The sequence below is a fragment of the Eurosta solidaginis genome, chromosome 2, assembly GCF_040869045.1.
Source record: "Eurosta solidaginis isolate ZX-2024a chromosome 2, ASM4086904v1, whole genome shotgun sequence".
NCBI classification, from domain to species: Eukaryota; Metazoa; Arthropoda; class Insecta; order Diptera; family Tephritidae; genus Eurosta; species Eurosta solidaginis.
In genome coordinates, this window is record NC_090320.1 from 6,532,704 (window position 1) to 6,549,553 (window position 16,850).

The 16,850-nt window shown below is 33.9% G+C and overlaps 1 protein-coding gene across 4 annotated transcripts in view; it reads left to right on the forward strand.

Moving 5' to 3' along the window:
* The first annotated feature begins 1,379 nt into the window (after positions 1-1,379).
* LOC137239190 (serine-rich adhesin for platelets-like) overlaps positions 1,380-16,850 on the forward strand; it is a 294,241-nt gene continuing 278,770 nt past the window's right edge. For all 4 annotated transcript variants that reach the window (XM_067764214.1, XM_067764213.1, XM_067764215.1 and 1 more), the window contains exon 1: positions 1,380-2,858. The gene's annotated coding sequence lies outside the window, so the exon portion shown is untranslated. The remainder of the gene's footprint in view (positions 2,859-16,850) is intronic.

Consider the following 16,850-nt stretch of genomic DNA (forward strand, 5'->3'; position numbering starts at 1 on the left):
AGTTCTACAATGCATTAATTGTAGGTAGTAGTAAGTGAGCTCATATAGTTATTTAGCTTATTTTAGCTACTATTTTTAATTGATACAAAACGAACCTCAAATCTTCAGCTACTACGATATTTTGTGGCGTGTGCATTATCTTATTGCAGGACTTTAAGTAAAATTATTAAATAAGTGCTACGAGGTGTGGCAATTACGTTGCGGGAATTCGTCAATTAAAAACAAAAGAAATGAAATTTTAGAAAAAATATTGCTATCGACCTTCAAAATAGTCTCCCCCTATTTCTACACAATGATTCAAACGTTTATCCTATGATTGGATGCACTCTTGTACTAGCAAGTCAGGTCACTTAGCACCACGAGGTGCGATTTCATTTTGGGGAATAGAAAACAGGCGGAGGAAGCAATATGAGGCAACGTTGGGATGCCTTTTATTGCCAAAAAGTCTTGTGCAGCGAACGAGAAATGGACCGCTGCATTGTCGTGAAGCAGGATGCAGCCATTCTTGGCGAGTTCGGTGCGCACACGAAAAACACGTGCCCGTAGCCTCTCCAAAACGCCAACATAGCAATTTCCAGACACTGTCTGGCCAGCGGGAATGTATTCACGATCATATATCGAAAAAAAAAAAAAACAAATGAACATTGCCTTCAGGTATGACTTTGACCTTTCGTTGACCACTCTCCACCCTTTTCAACCCACTGCGGACTTTATTTACGCGTCCCTAGACCAAATTCAAATATCCAACGCTCATCTCCAGTAACTACTCGTTTGAGTTCATCAAAATATATTTTCAAAATCGGCATCTGCAGTATGGTTAAAAACATAATAACTGCATGATCAACAAAAATGTACAATTTGTTGTTCAGTGTAATTTAACGCCAACTAAATACTCTCATTTGAGTACTGAGCAAACAACTTACCTGCGTCGAGTACTGAATATTGCCTCTGAGAAGTAGTTAATTGAATGTAGAAAAACAGTTGAGTAGCTGAGCGTTGACCAACTGATATAGCACACAGGTGAGATTTCTGGTTGGTTCTTCTTGTGTATGTGTGTGTGTTACTGTATTTGTGTGAATTGTACATTGCATGAATTTCAAAAAGATACTCGCGTGCTGTAGGTACACAAGCGCAAACAAATACACGCAAGTAACGCAACAAAAACAATAACGAAAAGTACGTTATACAAGTATAATAAGAAAATAGTACTTAAGACAGCTGGCAAGAAATTCAATGCGCTGCAGTGAGATATTTAATATGCATAAATACGTGCATATCTACATACATACATACATGTGCAGATACATATGTATGCGCATGTATTATATTACGATTTTTAGTTAAACTTTGTGCGAGATATTTCAGTTCTTTGACGACTGTTGGCCGAGTTGGTAAGAAGATACGGAAGAAAACAACGGAAATCGGTGCTGATGAGAACGAAAAGTCAAGCAATTCTGGTTGTTTAAAAACGGAGAGTAAGCAATGTGTGTGTACGGAAAAGTTGTAGTATTCATTTTATAGAAAATAAAAAATTGGTGATAAATGGCATTCTATTCAATAGTCAGTTTTGCCAGAGAGCGAGAATTTTTTGAAGAAACGAGCTGTTGCACTGAACCAATAAGCCCAGTTGGTTAGCAGTTTGAAACTAAATAAAAATTGTAAATAATAAAATGTTTCTCATACATGCTGACATGCGCTATTCAAGCGTGTGCATAATTTGTTTTGAAAAAAATTTTTAAAATAATTTTGGTCTGTTAAAAAATAGCAAAAAAACACTGCGCATCAAATAACAGCAGCAACAAATTAACGACAAATTCAAACAGCAAAAATTTGTGACTGCCAAACAAAGGCAAATACAATAGCAACAAGTTCAAGCAAAGTGTGCATTAAAAGCAAAAAAAAAAAAAAAAAAAAAAAAGCTAAAACATTGCATTCAAACGAGTTTTCCTTTTGGCACGATTTAAACGTCTGTCTGTCTTTGATGCACCCGTTATTGCGCACCACACTGCACCTGTATTATACAGTGGAGCATTAAAACAACAACAACAACAAATAGCAAAAGCACACAACACAAAACCACTTTTTTGCGTGCATAATAATTCGTCTGCTGCATTTCCATTTTTCTTACCACCAATTGTCGTACTAACTGCAAAGTACACTTGCGATCTTGCGGTGGTGTTGCTGCAACTACTTTAACTTCGACTCCTTTAACTTTTTCTCCAACATTGTATTGCTGCAGCTGCCGCACTAAGTTGCAGAGTTGCACGTTTTTGTCTTTGTTTCGCTTGTATTTGGTTTATTATTGGCCATAAAAATCGTTAAATTTACAAGTAGAAGAAAATACATGTCTCTGACAACAACAAAACATGAAATAACAATAATAACAACAACAATACTTATAAAAGTGGTAACAAATCAGCATTAAGCAGCACAAACAAAGCCAACGAAAATAAAACAAACAAAAACAGCAAAAGCAAAATCAAAAAAGAAAAAAGAAAAAAACACAAAAAAACGCAAACGTTCAGGTTTCAGCGTCATTTAAAGTGCGAAAAAAGCACGTTAAAAACCGTTACGTGAAAAATTCTAGAAATTTAGCAAAACATGCTAAAAAAAAGTGCATAGCAAAGTTTAGCAAAAAAAAAGAAAACAAATTGCATAACAAAGTTTAGAATGCTTAAAAAAGTGTCAAAGCGGCAAAACAGTGGGCCAAGTTGTGTTTTTTTGTCTGCAATTTCATGTGTAAAATTTAACAGAACTTGAGTGGTGGTTAAATAGTGTTGTTAAATATTTGTTTGTATAGCAGTCATTTTATGATCGTCAAACTCAACAATAGCTGTAGTAGAGAATGTTTTCAAAAGGTAAGTTTAAGGGGGGCAGACGATTTTGCCGGCATGGTCGAATTGGGTCGACAATTAGTAATAAGATTCACCGTACTGCCAACAATTTTTATAAGGGCTGCTGTTCGACAGTGAAGCAAACTTCTGTGTGGAAAAGCAAAATAATGATTAATTTATTAAAAAATTTTATGATTTGCGTAGCAGTCCCCCATAGTACTCAAAGTTTCACAAAAGCACCTCAGAAAAAGTGCCGTGGAAATTTGTTTCACATAAAAAATTAAGTACTTACTTTTTGATTTGCGGTAACCTGACCTAACCTAGGAAAAAACAGGCAAATCATTATGTTTATTTGTATTTTATTTTTATTTGTGCCGTGTCTTTGAAAGGCAGTGGTTTGTTAAACGTCAAGATCTAAAGCCGCTCAGCTACAGAGAAAGTCGTCAACTAAGCTATATACATACACAAATAAAATACATGAAATATTTACATACATACGATTCAAATAAATAAATAAATGCAAGGTGTGATAACCTCCGAAGAGATTTTAGGCCGAGCTTCTCTTCAAGTGTGCGTCGTGCTCCTTTAATTTTTTGCTATAAACCCAGCAAACACAGTTTCTAACGTTAGAGAAATATTGTAATTTTACATTAGAATTCTAATGTAGTTCTCTAATGCATTTCGAATCGAAAATTAGGTTAGAGAACTAGGTTAGAATTCGACTGTGAAACGATTCGAATAACACTAGAAATGCGAAGTTATGATTATTGTCACAGTTATCGATTATTTGCACGACATGATCACTCATTCCTAGTGTTATACAAACAAAATAAAAATAGTGGGCATATTACAAGTTGCGAAATTAGTTTTTTTATTTATAATAATAAATACTAGTAAGTGAAAATGAATAAAAAAAAAAGTTAAAAAAGGAAAGCGAGCAGATTATTGAAGTGCTATTTAAATGGCATGAAGAAAACGCTTCCTCATCCGTACCTCAAACCAACGCTGAGCTCAATCTTTAAGTACGTTTGATTTTTTATTATAATAGAAAAAGCCTTTGAAATATGTTCATTCTTAATACAAAAGATTATAACCAAATAAACATATTTGATATAATGAAACAATGAAAATTTCGCTGATTTTAAATAATTGAATTAACTGCACATAACTTCAAAATTCTCATTAGAAACTCATTAGAATTTGACGTTAGAATTCGATTAGAATTCTAACCCTATTCTGGATATCGAGAACGAAGTCCCCTTTTTGTCGAGAATGCTATAATTCGCGACAGTTTCGCAAATCGTCCTCTAACCTTCTACCTTAGAGAAATACATTAGAATTCGATTCGCGGTCTAATTGTTTCCTAACCTAAATGTTTGTTGGGAACTGGCGTGACGGGACCTATTTGTTTTATGCCTACTCACAGAAATACACTCGAAGTATTTGCCAAACATCTAATGTCATCTAATTGAAGAAACTTGTTTCTAAAATTTTGATGTTGTTTTCCCCGGGGCGTGAAACCAGGATCTTCGGCGTGGTAGGCGGAGCACGCTACCATCATACCACAGCTGCCAAAATAAGGTTTATACAGAGCAAAAACAGATCGTTTTAAGATGGCTGCCCTGAGGAACAACTCGAGGGAACATCAATGAGATCCTTACAAATATTTTTAAAAATTGCTCCTGAGTTCTACTAGAGAGATAAAAGGAGATACAATGAGTGAAAACAGGTTGCAAGCCAAGCAAGTCGAGTTGATAGCCAAGTAATGAGTGGCATACTTTGTAAAATGTTTTACTTAAATCAGTTTTTATAACATCGGTGTAATGGCTATTTCTTAAACCAAACGAAACGTGAATTGTACATGTAAGCAAATTTTTGCAATCGATTTGCCCCTACAAAACCCATGTTGTTGTTGCATTAACGACTCGCCGAAGGCTTTGGGTAATGTTATCGATGCTGATGGTCCTTTGCAGGATATAGATCCGGTACGTTCCGGTAACAAATCAAAATTAAGGTACTAGCCCGACCGTCTCGGGAACGATTTATATGACCACATTAAACCTTCCAGACCACATTAAACACATGCTGGGAACTATCGATCAATGTGGAATTTTAAAATGTAACTTGTTTAGCAACGACTGCTTCGAACATCTCAGGGATAGGGGAGAGCTAACAAAGTGTAAGCTTTTTTTTTGATATGGAAAAAAATCTGAAACTGCCTTAGGAACAAGAATTATCAATATTCAATGCGAATTTTGAGCAAGCTAGAGGTTGTACTTTGTTAGACTAAAATTAATTGGGCAGGGAATCCCGAAATATTACACATTAGTTTATGACAAATTAATACACAAAAAAGTGTATAGCATTTACTATAAAGGGTTAAGGTGGAAACATATAGGCGCAATAGGTTGAACTGGCCGATCAATAGAGACCTCACATAGACTGAATGTATTCATAGTGTATATAAATAAGCGCAATAAAAGCGTAATGGTGTATTTCTCCCTCAAGACTAAAACAAGACTAAAACTCTAACTCTACTCAATTGAATTTGTAGTACTAATTATCTTTGGAGCAAAGTTATACATAGTTCAAGATCCCTTCCCAATGCACATTGATAAGTTATCATAGTTAATTTCAAGCTAGAATAACTCACGTAACAAAAAGCCAGTAATACAAAGTAAAGACGTAATATTATTCTTAAACAAAAGTTGTAATTTAGTTGTGTGATATTTACTTTTCCCCTCTGTTTTAACAATATTTGCGTATTTCTTCTTAAGACAGGTAAAAAAACAAATGACACGATCGCCAAACTATGCAAAAACTAGCATATTTAACAAAACATTAACATATGTTTGAACTTAATATTCATAATATGCAAATAAATGTCAGGGAACAGCTTTAAGACAAATTTAGTTTCGCTAGACAAAACAAAAAAAAAAATCCGCTATCTTTCGCAGCTGTTCATCATATTTGTAAATAAATGGTGATTATTTTTTTTTATTTTTTTTTTTTTTATTTCACGGTCAATCTTTCCAGCATGCCGTAGAAAGCTTTTCAGAAATTATATAATTAAGTGCTGTACTAATTTATAATCAGTTTTGCATGGAAATTATATACCAAATCTTGAGTTATGCTAATATGAAAGGTTACGGTATATTAAAGTTACAAGTATATAATTTAACTATTTCATATTCTCTCATTCTATTGAAAGAAATATTTTTTGAAAGCAGCATACAATTATATTAACTCTAACGCGAAAAGCCAGCATCTTTTGATTTTGTTTGTTATTCGCATTAATGCTCAGTTGGAGGTATTGACCGCTTAATCATATGTATTGAAATATAATTATAAAATAGTGTTCCCGATGAGAGAGATTCAGTATTGTATAAAGAACAAAGAAACATATTGTTAAAATTAAAAAAAATATATATAAAATTAAGGGTATTCACTTAATCGAGCAAGTGGGATGGTACTCCATAACATAGGGACTTGTTTGAAGTAACATAATGATAATGTTAATTTTGCTTGAAGTGCAATATCAGATAAATATGAGTGAAATTTGCCCCCCCCCCCCCCCCCCCCGTCGATACTAATTGAATGGTTGCCAAGCCCGAAGCTTATAAGGGTTGACTTGAATGACATCCCTTACGCGGGTCCATACAATGCTTAAATCTATATATATGTTTTGGGATATAATTATCGTGATAACTATTCGGTGATCGAAATTTTGCGTCAAAGGAAGACACGTATTATATAGGCAGTAACAAAACGCTATGCATGACGAAACTGTCATAAGTCTCCTTATAAAAAAAAAATGTAAGGCGCGATAACCTCCGAAGAGATCTAAGGCCGAGCTTCTCTTCCAATTTGCGTCGTGCTCCTCTTGATTTTCCCTACAAATTGGCCGGACGGGACCTACATGTTTTATGCCGACTCCGAAAGGCATCTGCAAAGCAGATGAGTTTTCACTGAGACCTTTTCATGGCAGAAATACACCCGGAGCACTTGCCAAACACTGCCGAGGGGCGACCCCGCTTAGAAAAATTTTCTTCTAATTAAAAAACCTTATTTATAAAATTTTGATGTTGCTTTGCCTGGGGTGCGAACCCAGGGCATACGGTGTGGTAGGCGGAGCACGCTAATATCACACCACGGTGGTCTCCTTATACTCCTGATAAAAAAGCTGTTTTAATTTGGGAAGTATGACCACTGTTCTTTTTAAAGTAAACTTTATGGGGAACATTGCTCCTACCTCATCAAGTGAAATAAATTTCTTAAAACTACCCTTAAAGAACCGTTACTTTAAAATTATTCACAACATATATCGGCACTAGTCCGGTTCGGGATACCCTTCGGATGGTTTCAGGATCTTATTGGCATCATTTTTCAACTGTTTCGGTATCATTTTGAAATCGAGTTCGGGATCAGTTGCGGATTGTATTCGAGATCATATCCAACTTAAGTATGTTTCTGGGTCAGTTCGGAACGATTCCAGGGTTAGCTAAGAGTTTTATGTGAAATTAGTTGAGGATCATTTCGGGATCTTTTCGAGACGCTTTTTTATAGATAATTTCAGCATTATTTCCTGATAGTTTCGATTTTATGTCGGTATCCATCAAAATTACATTTTAGTGAAAAGTTTCGTTTCCTTCAAAATGAGATACATACTATAAACATAATAACAGCTAAAGGAAAAATAAAAAAGTAACAAAGGTAATTTAGATTTATTTGTAGCTGTTTCTTCAAATAAACAAATTGCGGTTTTTAAATTCAAAATTTATTTTCAACCACCTTTCTACCCCCATCGCTTTGCATAGCTTGCACTTAAATTACGTTTTCTCCTTTTATACACGCATAAGTTAATTCAATACTTTTTTTAATTCAAGCACATTTACTTAACGATTAAAATGACAAACAGCAGCTAAATGACCATCAAAAATTTCTATGCCACTGGCGGCTACTCAAATTTCAGCAAAAATATATGCGAGCTTCAAAAATCAAAAAGAAAAAATCAAATATTCAAAAATCAGAAAAAGCAATAAGCGAAAAAAAACGAAAGACAAAAAACACAAACTCGTGCGACCACACAGCTGAAGAAAGCCAACGCAACAAATCCAAGAACTGACCTCTGCTTTCATATACAATTTTTTCTGTGCAATTTTTGTTCTTTATTGTCTGCTAACCTTTTGTTTAAATACAACAAAAGCAACAAAAATCAAATAACAACAATGTCAGTTGGTCGGCTAATCGATTTCTTTTGCTTTTATCTCTTTGCCAACTTCTCTACGGCCACATCTTCTTTTAACCGTCTTCAATGTACAACGTTGCTTCTTCTTCATGCTTCTGCGATTCTTCTTCACTGTTTCCAAATCTGTATTTAGCATCTTTTTATTATCAATATTTGCCGCCGTTGCTGCCACTGTGCTCGTTTTTTACATTGATGCATTCACGTGATGTAAAGATTTATTGAGGCTGCGAAAAATAAGGGAGAGGAGAGTGATATTGGAGGCTGATTTATATTGTAACACTGGTCCTGCTGATTATCGAATGCGACCGTGGTGGGGAATGTCATTGTACACTGAGTATATTAATTTTGATTGGATAACGGTTGGTTGTACAGGTATAAAGGAATCGATATAGATATAGACTTCCATATATCAAAATCATCAGTGTCGAAAAAAAATTTGATTGAGCCATGTCCGTCCGTCCGTCCGCCCGTTAACACGATAACTCTAGTAAATATTGAGATATCTTTACCAAATTTAGTACACAAGCTTATCTGGACTCAGAATAGATTGGTGTTGAAAATGATCGAAATCGGATAATAACCACGCCCACTTTTTATATATATAACATTTTGGAAAACACAAAAAACCTGATTATATTGTAAATAATATACCTAGAATGTTGAAATTTGACGTGTGGACTGATATTGAGGCTCCTAATAAAAATTTTAAAAACATTTTTAAAATGGGCGTGGCACCGCCTATTTGTGATATAATCAATTTTACAAATATTATTAATCATAAATTGAAAATCGTTAAACCTATCGTAGCAAAATTCGACAGAGAGGTTGCCTTTACTATAAGGAATGCTTTTAAGAAAAATAAACGAAATCGGTTAAGGACGGACGAATATAATAAGCTGTATCTTTGCAAAAAAGAGTTTTATATCAATGATATTTCATTTTACAAGTGGATTTATAACAGTAAACAGGAAAAATTTCAAATTTTAAAAAATGGGCGTGGCACCGCCCCTTTTATGACTTAGCAAGTTTTCTATGTTTCGGGAGCCATAACTCGAAGAAAAATTAACATATCGTAATGAAAGTGTGCACACATATTTTCCTTATAGCAGAAAATATTTCTAGTAAAAATGGACGGGATCTATAAGCTATAACTTAGCAAAAAATAGTTTTGAATCAATGATATTTCACTTAACAAGTTTTATTGTAAGAGGAAATGGGGAGACACTTTTTTTTAAACGGGTGGTGCCACGTGTTATGTAGAAAAGTAATTTATCTGAAATGAAATGTACAACTGAAGCTCACGCTGAGTATATAATGTTCGGTTACACCCGAACTTAGACACCTTTACTTCTTTTTAATGTTTTTACCACCAAAATTTGCCGTTTTAAATACAATTTTCAGACACTTTTTTCAGATTAGTTTTCATTTCAATCTAATCTTTTATTTAATACGGTTTTAGTAAGTTTAGCAACCTTTAAATCACATTTGAACTATTTTTGCAAGCAAATCTTTTTAAAGGGAAGAATTCTTGCTATTGTATTTAAATAAAATCTTATATGTGTATGTTATTTTATGCTACGTCATTTTATGTTACGTAATATTGTGTAATTATTTATTTTATTATTATCTGTTAAGCTATTACATTTCATGTTATTTTCTATTGTTATTTGTGTTCTATTTTTGTTACGTTGTATTATGTTATATTAAATTATGTTGTGTTATGTTAAGCTAAGCTATGTTATCTTGTGCTATGGTGTGTTATATTATGTTATGTTATGTTAGGTTATGTTATGCAATATTATACTGTATGGATACATATATCAATTTATGTTGTGCTATTTTATGCTATGTTAATTTCAGATGCTCACAAAGTATTCACCATAAGAGCTTAAACGAAAGATCATCTAACTACAACATGGTGAAACCAAATTTTCATTTCAAGCAACACAGTAGAAGTCGCAAAAGCCTCTGCTTAAATGTGAAAATAAGGAGACATAAAAGTAGTAAAATTAAGAAAGCAAGAAACGCAATAAATTACTTTCAAAAAGTCAGACTAAATTGTATCAGGCAGCTTATGTGAGGTTAAAAGCCCTTTTTTTACTAACCAAATGAAATAAAAGCTATCATAGAAGAACATAAAATACACCATTTACAAATTGGGTCGAACTTTAGCCTAGATTCAAATCGTTGTGTAGTGCAAGAGGAGATCAATAGGTTGCCAGCGCTTCTCCAACCCAATTGTCAACCTCATCTATGCGTAGCGAAACTTCTTTCTTAATCAGCTGAGGCTCTGGTGACTTCAAGTACCTCATGGCACTAGGGGGTAGGTGGCGGGATTGCTTAGAAAGTTTAATATGATCATATAAATCGTTTCCGAGATGATCGGGCGTGCACCTCAATGGTGTTTGTTATTGGGAGATACCAGATCTATCCAAAACTATCGGGGGTGTCTTTATCGCTGCAACAACAACAACAACTTCAGCCTAAGGACATTTTGTAGGTTGAAAATTCATTTCGTTCGAAGTTACCTGCAGATAGCCGAAAATAGCATATTACGAAATTATCTGGAATTTCTCTGTTACCATTGCCAATTTTAGTGTTTATTGTTGATGTAAATTGGTAGTTTCAACTATTAGCCTTTAATTTATTTCTGTTAAGTTCAGGTTTCTTAGTGTTTTTTTTTTTTTGTTGTTAAAGTATTTATTGTTAATTTCATTTCGCTGTGCTTGCTTTTGTGTCTTTGAGCTGCAAACTGGTTTCAAATGTTGGCGTTGATGTGCCACTAACGAAATGGATGTCTTTTTGTATGTCGTTGCTTTTTTTTTTTTTTTTTATTTTTTTTTTTTGTTCTTTTTTAGCTGGTTTTAGTTTTATTTCTTACTTTTTGTGTTGTGTTTTTTTTTTTGCAGTGAGTTTACTGACTAACTTATTTTAAGGGCGCTTGAATATCTCACGGTCGTTTGGTTCTTTTTTATTCAGACTTTTCTTATTTATACGTAATAGGTAATAAACATATATCTATAAACATAAAATTATATAAAGATAGTGATAAACTTCAAGCAGATGATTTGAGTGCTGTTTGGTTTAGTAAAAGCTTAAATGAAACAGAGCTTTTGTTGTTTTAACTAAAATCCAGAAGTTCTATCGCTGGTTACTGCATAATAACATACATAGACATTTTTTTTTTGTCTTTTCTGTCTTACTTATTAAGCCTTTGTATATGTTCTTCATCAAACATATTTTATCCAAATTTGGTTAAGATCTTGATCTAGTGAAAGATAAAAGCTTTAAGTTACCGCTCAGTTACCATAAGCTCATTTACATTGACGATATCCCATGGAGTTGATGAGATATTCATATTCAACACACGCTTTATTATTATAAATTGCAATATTTTTATTTTTCATTTCTCTGTTGTTGACATCTTTCTTGTTATTCATGTTGTTCACATTTTCTTTGTCTGCGGCAACAATCGTCGTGTTGACATGTGAATCACCTGTGTCAATATGTAAACAACTTGTTATCAACATCATCTGCTTTATCAAACAAAGCAAGTTGGGGGATACTGAAAAGTATACAAAATTACTAATAACAACAACAATCATAACGTGAACATAAAGAACACAAAGAGAAAAAAAGAAAAAAAGTAAACGTAAAACGATAAGCCAAAATAACATCGAAAATTGATAAGCTAACAAAGAAAAGTTCTGATAAGAAATCACAAATGTAATCCGGGAAACAAAGAAACAAAACAAGTAAACCTAATCAAAAAAATATAATCACAAAATAACGACATATATTAAACTCCACTTATTTTTAGCAACAACTGTGGTGACTCAAGTTTTATATAATTTATTGATTAACACATTAAACACTGCTATAACAATAAAAAGCTGATAGAAGCACGAAATATCTCAAATTGCATTAATACTTTTTTTCTTTGTCACCCACAATATTTTTTATCTTCCGACGTACCTTAGCACATCTATTTATAGTACTTGTATAGGCAAATAGTTTATCTGCTCTAAATATTCCGCATTATAACCACAAGCACGCATACAATCAGCTCTACAATGCTAGTTTTAGTCTCATTTAACATTATTTGGCATTGAATTTCATGTTATCATCACAGTTTTCACAAACTTTGTATAGCTCAGAAATGAGCAAACCCAAACAACATTTACGCTCTATCTCAGTTTAGAATCAAACTGAAACTTAAGTGTTTACTTCATTTACAAAAACTGGCTATTAGATGACAAGATATTTTAAACAGGACGCCTGGAATGCCTTCAAACTTTGTGCTAAAAAATCTGTAGGTGCAATTTTGGCCAAATTCGTAATTGGCGGTTTTTCCACTTAGTCATCAATATGAAAACACTTCTTTAGATGCATGATATTCTTAAGATCTCACCTTAACACCTGGAAAGCTTGCATGAAACAATTACGGCGTGTCCTGATGCAGGTAGGCTTAAAATATACATCGAAGCATAATAAAATAATGGTCGTATCAAGACACATACACATAATACACATACATTTATAAATCTATGTATATTAGGGTGGTTTTAAACGTCTTTATCCAGCCTCGTCCCTTCAAACGGTGTTGCATCATATATATTACATATCAATTGTGCATAAGATTGGAGATAGTTAGGGTTTGGAATTTCACTCTTTTACGGCTGCTCGAAAATGTTTCAAGAACACGGCATTTCAGAATTTGTTTCGAGAACAAAATATTTCAGAATTCGGTTGATCAGGTAGAACGACCTCAGAATTTTTTCCATAAACCCCCAGCTTGGGGCAAAATATATTGAATATAAGCTCATATTGGGCGTTTTTAAAACAATTTCTGATATAGGGCATTCTTCAACCAAATTTAAAGGCATGCGTTATCGAAACGGAAGACGAGAAATTTAATATAATTTTGTATTTTCTAATATCAAATAACGATATTGCTATAGTTGGCGAGATTATATTAAGCTTTGGTTCCGATTAGAAAGGATTAAAGCGAGCTGCACAAGGTTCCTTAATCAGATTACCCCATGATGAAGACTTAATATATTACAACTTGTAGTGCTTGATTTATGCTCGTTTTGGTAGCAAATCAAAAAAGTAATGTGTTTAAGCTTTAGCTCTTATGAAGCTTTATTTCTATTTGATTTCTTTTATTTTTAAAATTTATTATCAGGCTCCCTGAAGAAGATTTGAAAGTATTGAAACGCGTACAATGCAAAAGAACAAATTTTACTTTGCTTTCGCATATTACGTTTCCGGCATATAACACAACAACAACGAATGGTAATATTTCTAGGGCTAATGCCCCCCTTTTAAGCAAATTTAAGTCTTCATCTCAAGAGAAAGATAAACACAAGCTAAATAACTAAAGAGACCACAAAATTTCTTCAAACTTGAGCATAGTTTTCAGAAAGTTTATTGGGTAGTTGCATTTACCATGCTAATTAATATTTCTTTATGAGCTTATTCTATATAAATTGTTAGGTTGCATATAAAAGGCTGATGCTATTCTCCTAGATTAATACAGAGATATCTACATACATATATGTAGATATATAAGTGTATCTACAACTGGCTTTTGCGTGCCAATATTGCACTGGCCGCTATTTCCTCATTCCAAGCGCAATGTTGGGCTTATCACCCTCTGTAATATTTTATTCTATTCTTTGTGCTTACAGTTTCGTTTTTTTCTTTATAAGCATTAAAATTTGTTTACTTTTTTTTGCTCGCAGGTCAGATGAGTAATGTGGGACTTTGTTTTATTACTTAACCTCAGCGCAATTGTGTTGAATTAATTTTAAAAGCAAGAGTACCCTCATATCATAGTGCTAAGTTTGTTTTGTTTTGAAGTCATAAAATGCAAAGGACGACCTTAATTATTTAAAGCACACTTCTTGAAGTGGTTTTTCATTTCTTTATTTTATCTTGTTGATTTAGTGATGCATAGCATTCCAACATTTTTACTTTATTCAGTTTTGTTTCAATGTGGTTTTTCTTTTTAATCAACATGAAATATTTTATAGGAACGGTATGGTACTTCGTTAAGAAGTGCATTGTTTGCGAACTTATAGATCTGAGTTTATTTACTAAGCCATTCGTTCAAAGCAAATATGTGTATACAGCTGTTGCAATTAGGGGAAAAAATTAAAATCCAAGTAATCTCATTAAAGGCGTATATGCAAATATGGCTCAAAATATATCTACACCAGTGGTGCACAAGCACGGCAGAGTTTCGAATACAAACACAATTTTGTTTTCTAGTAGTATCTAGCCCTTGTTTTTGCGTTTACTTACTTACTTACTAGGCTTGCCATAATTTTTCTAACTCAAGGCCTGACTGAGGTGAAATTTTAACAAATAAAAGTCATTCAGATATATTTAACAGCCAAAAAATTGCAAGTTATATGGTATATATATACAATGTATATTATATGTAGATACATACATACTGTGACGAATATTAGTGACACTAAGTTATACTCACATCACTAATCTTATACTTAGTAAATAAAGCCACAACAACAATAAAGCATGCAGTCACTTGTATCTACATAAACGAAGCAATCATTATATCTACATATATGTACGTACACGCAGCGGAAAGAAACGCACAAACACATGCATATATCTTATCTGAGATGCTCACAAAAGCAGGCAATCATTTGTGCAAGTATCACTCACATATACACGGGCATATGAGAAGCTATAACGTGCATCTGTAGTTATAGCTGGTAATTTTATAGCTGGCAACTAAGTTAAATTCTAGAAACGCCTAGAAGTATGCGAACGAGGAAATCACAGAGTATAAAAGGAGGTAAAGCTAAGAATCAGTATTCAGTTTGATTTGAGCACGCTATCTGTTGAGAAGTAGAAGTGTGATTGTGAAGTACTTTAATAAAGGCCATTTTGCGTTATTGAATAATGGAGTTATTTATTCATCTGTTTAGTGATTCGAACGTTAGCAGAAGGTTGCAAATAAGCGGAATTGCACTAAATTCATTACAATACGTATATGTAAACTTATCACATCATAAAAGCAGGTCACTTATTTAAATTAACAAAGCAAAAGAGACCAGTACTTGGTTCTCACAAAAGGAGTTTAAAGCTGGTATTATAGGTTCAGTGATTTCATTTCAAAGTATCGCAAAATAAAACATAGAAAGTAAAAACAGCAAACATTTTTTTTTCATGTTTAAGGAATAAAAGTCGCGACAACCCGTATATTTTATTTTTAATCCATTTTTTGATTTTTAGTATCCTACCCATACTTTTCTGCTGAATCGTTTTAGTAGCTGAATGTTAGTTTTTATTTTATCGTAGAACGCTGAAAAGTCCTCGTCACTGTTTATTTGAATATTCAATAACTCCACCAAAACTGAAATACGCATTCGACCACGTTCCTCGGACCATTGATATTTTCGCAAAGGCAAATGTCCGCTCCACTGCGGAAGATGTCCCTGGAATGCACAAAGCAAATTCCATTATTTCCATTAAATTCATTATTTTAATATGAGTTAGCTTTGCTACCTCAGCTATTCGTATCCATCTGCCTACACAGGTTAGTGCTTTCCATTTCTCTGTTCATTTTTCAGTATTTATAATATCAATGACTAGTGAAATTTCATGTTTTCGCTTTTAAGGAAGCCGTACTTCGTTTTCAACTTCTCCGTAAATAACAACTTTCATTTAGACCTTTTCAAAAATAACCAAACATAAAAAAAACATAAACTGCAAAATATTTAAAAGCCAATCTGTAATTAATATTTTTTAAGAAATTACTAACGATCAGGTGATGACATTGCCAATGACACTGAACGAAAGGTAGCAAGTTATCAATAATGGAAGAAAGCGTATACTTCGCTTCGTCTACACTAGACAACATTACTGAGTACATGCAAAATTAGTGAACGATCTAAGAAAACTAAGTAATGATGCAAGATTATAATGTACGCAAAATGCCTGGCAAAACACGATGTTGGCCTGATTGCCTGACAAGGAGTTTAAAGCCTGTGTATACTTACTTAATTGGCGCTTAACCGTTTAAACGGTTAGGGCCGTCCAACAAGGCGCGCCAGTCGCTCCTTCTCTCTGCCAAACGGCGCCAATTGGTCACACCAAGGGAGTTTAAATCGTTTTCCACCTGGTCCTTCCAACGGAGTGGGGGCCGCCCCTCTACCTCTGCTTCCATAGGCGGGTTCCGATAGAAACACTTTCTTGGCCGGAGCGTCATCTTTCATTCGCATAACATTACCTAGCCAGCGCAGCCGCTGCGTTTTAATTTGCTGGACTATGTACAGCTCATCGTTAAATCTTCTTCTGTACTCGCCATCGACAACGCGTAGAGGTCCATAAATCCTTCGAAGAACTTTTCTCTCTAACACTCCCAAGGCCCTTCATCTGCTGTTGTCAGGTCCATGCTTCTGCACCATATAGCAGGACGGGTACGATTAGTGACTTGTAGAGTATGATTTTCGTTTGCCGAGAGAGGACTTTACTTTTCAATTGCCTACCTAGTGCAAAAGTAGCATTTATTGGCAAGAATTTTTTTGCTCCGAAAATTCCGGTTTAGCGCCCATATATACGAATTAAAAAACAAGTAAGGAAGGCTAAGTTCAGGTGTAACCGAACATTACATACTCAGCTGAGAACTTAGTTTCGTTGGTTTCGTAGGGTTTCGTAGATGCTTTATAAGTGGTTTTCAATTCCATATCACATACGTTTGGGAAATATTGACCAAATTGTAGATCAAGGGT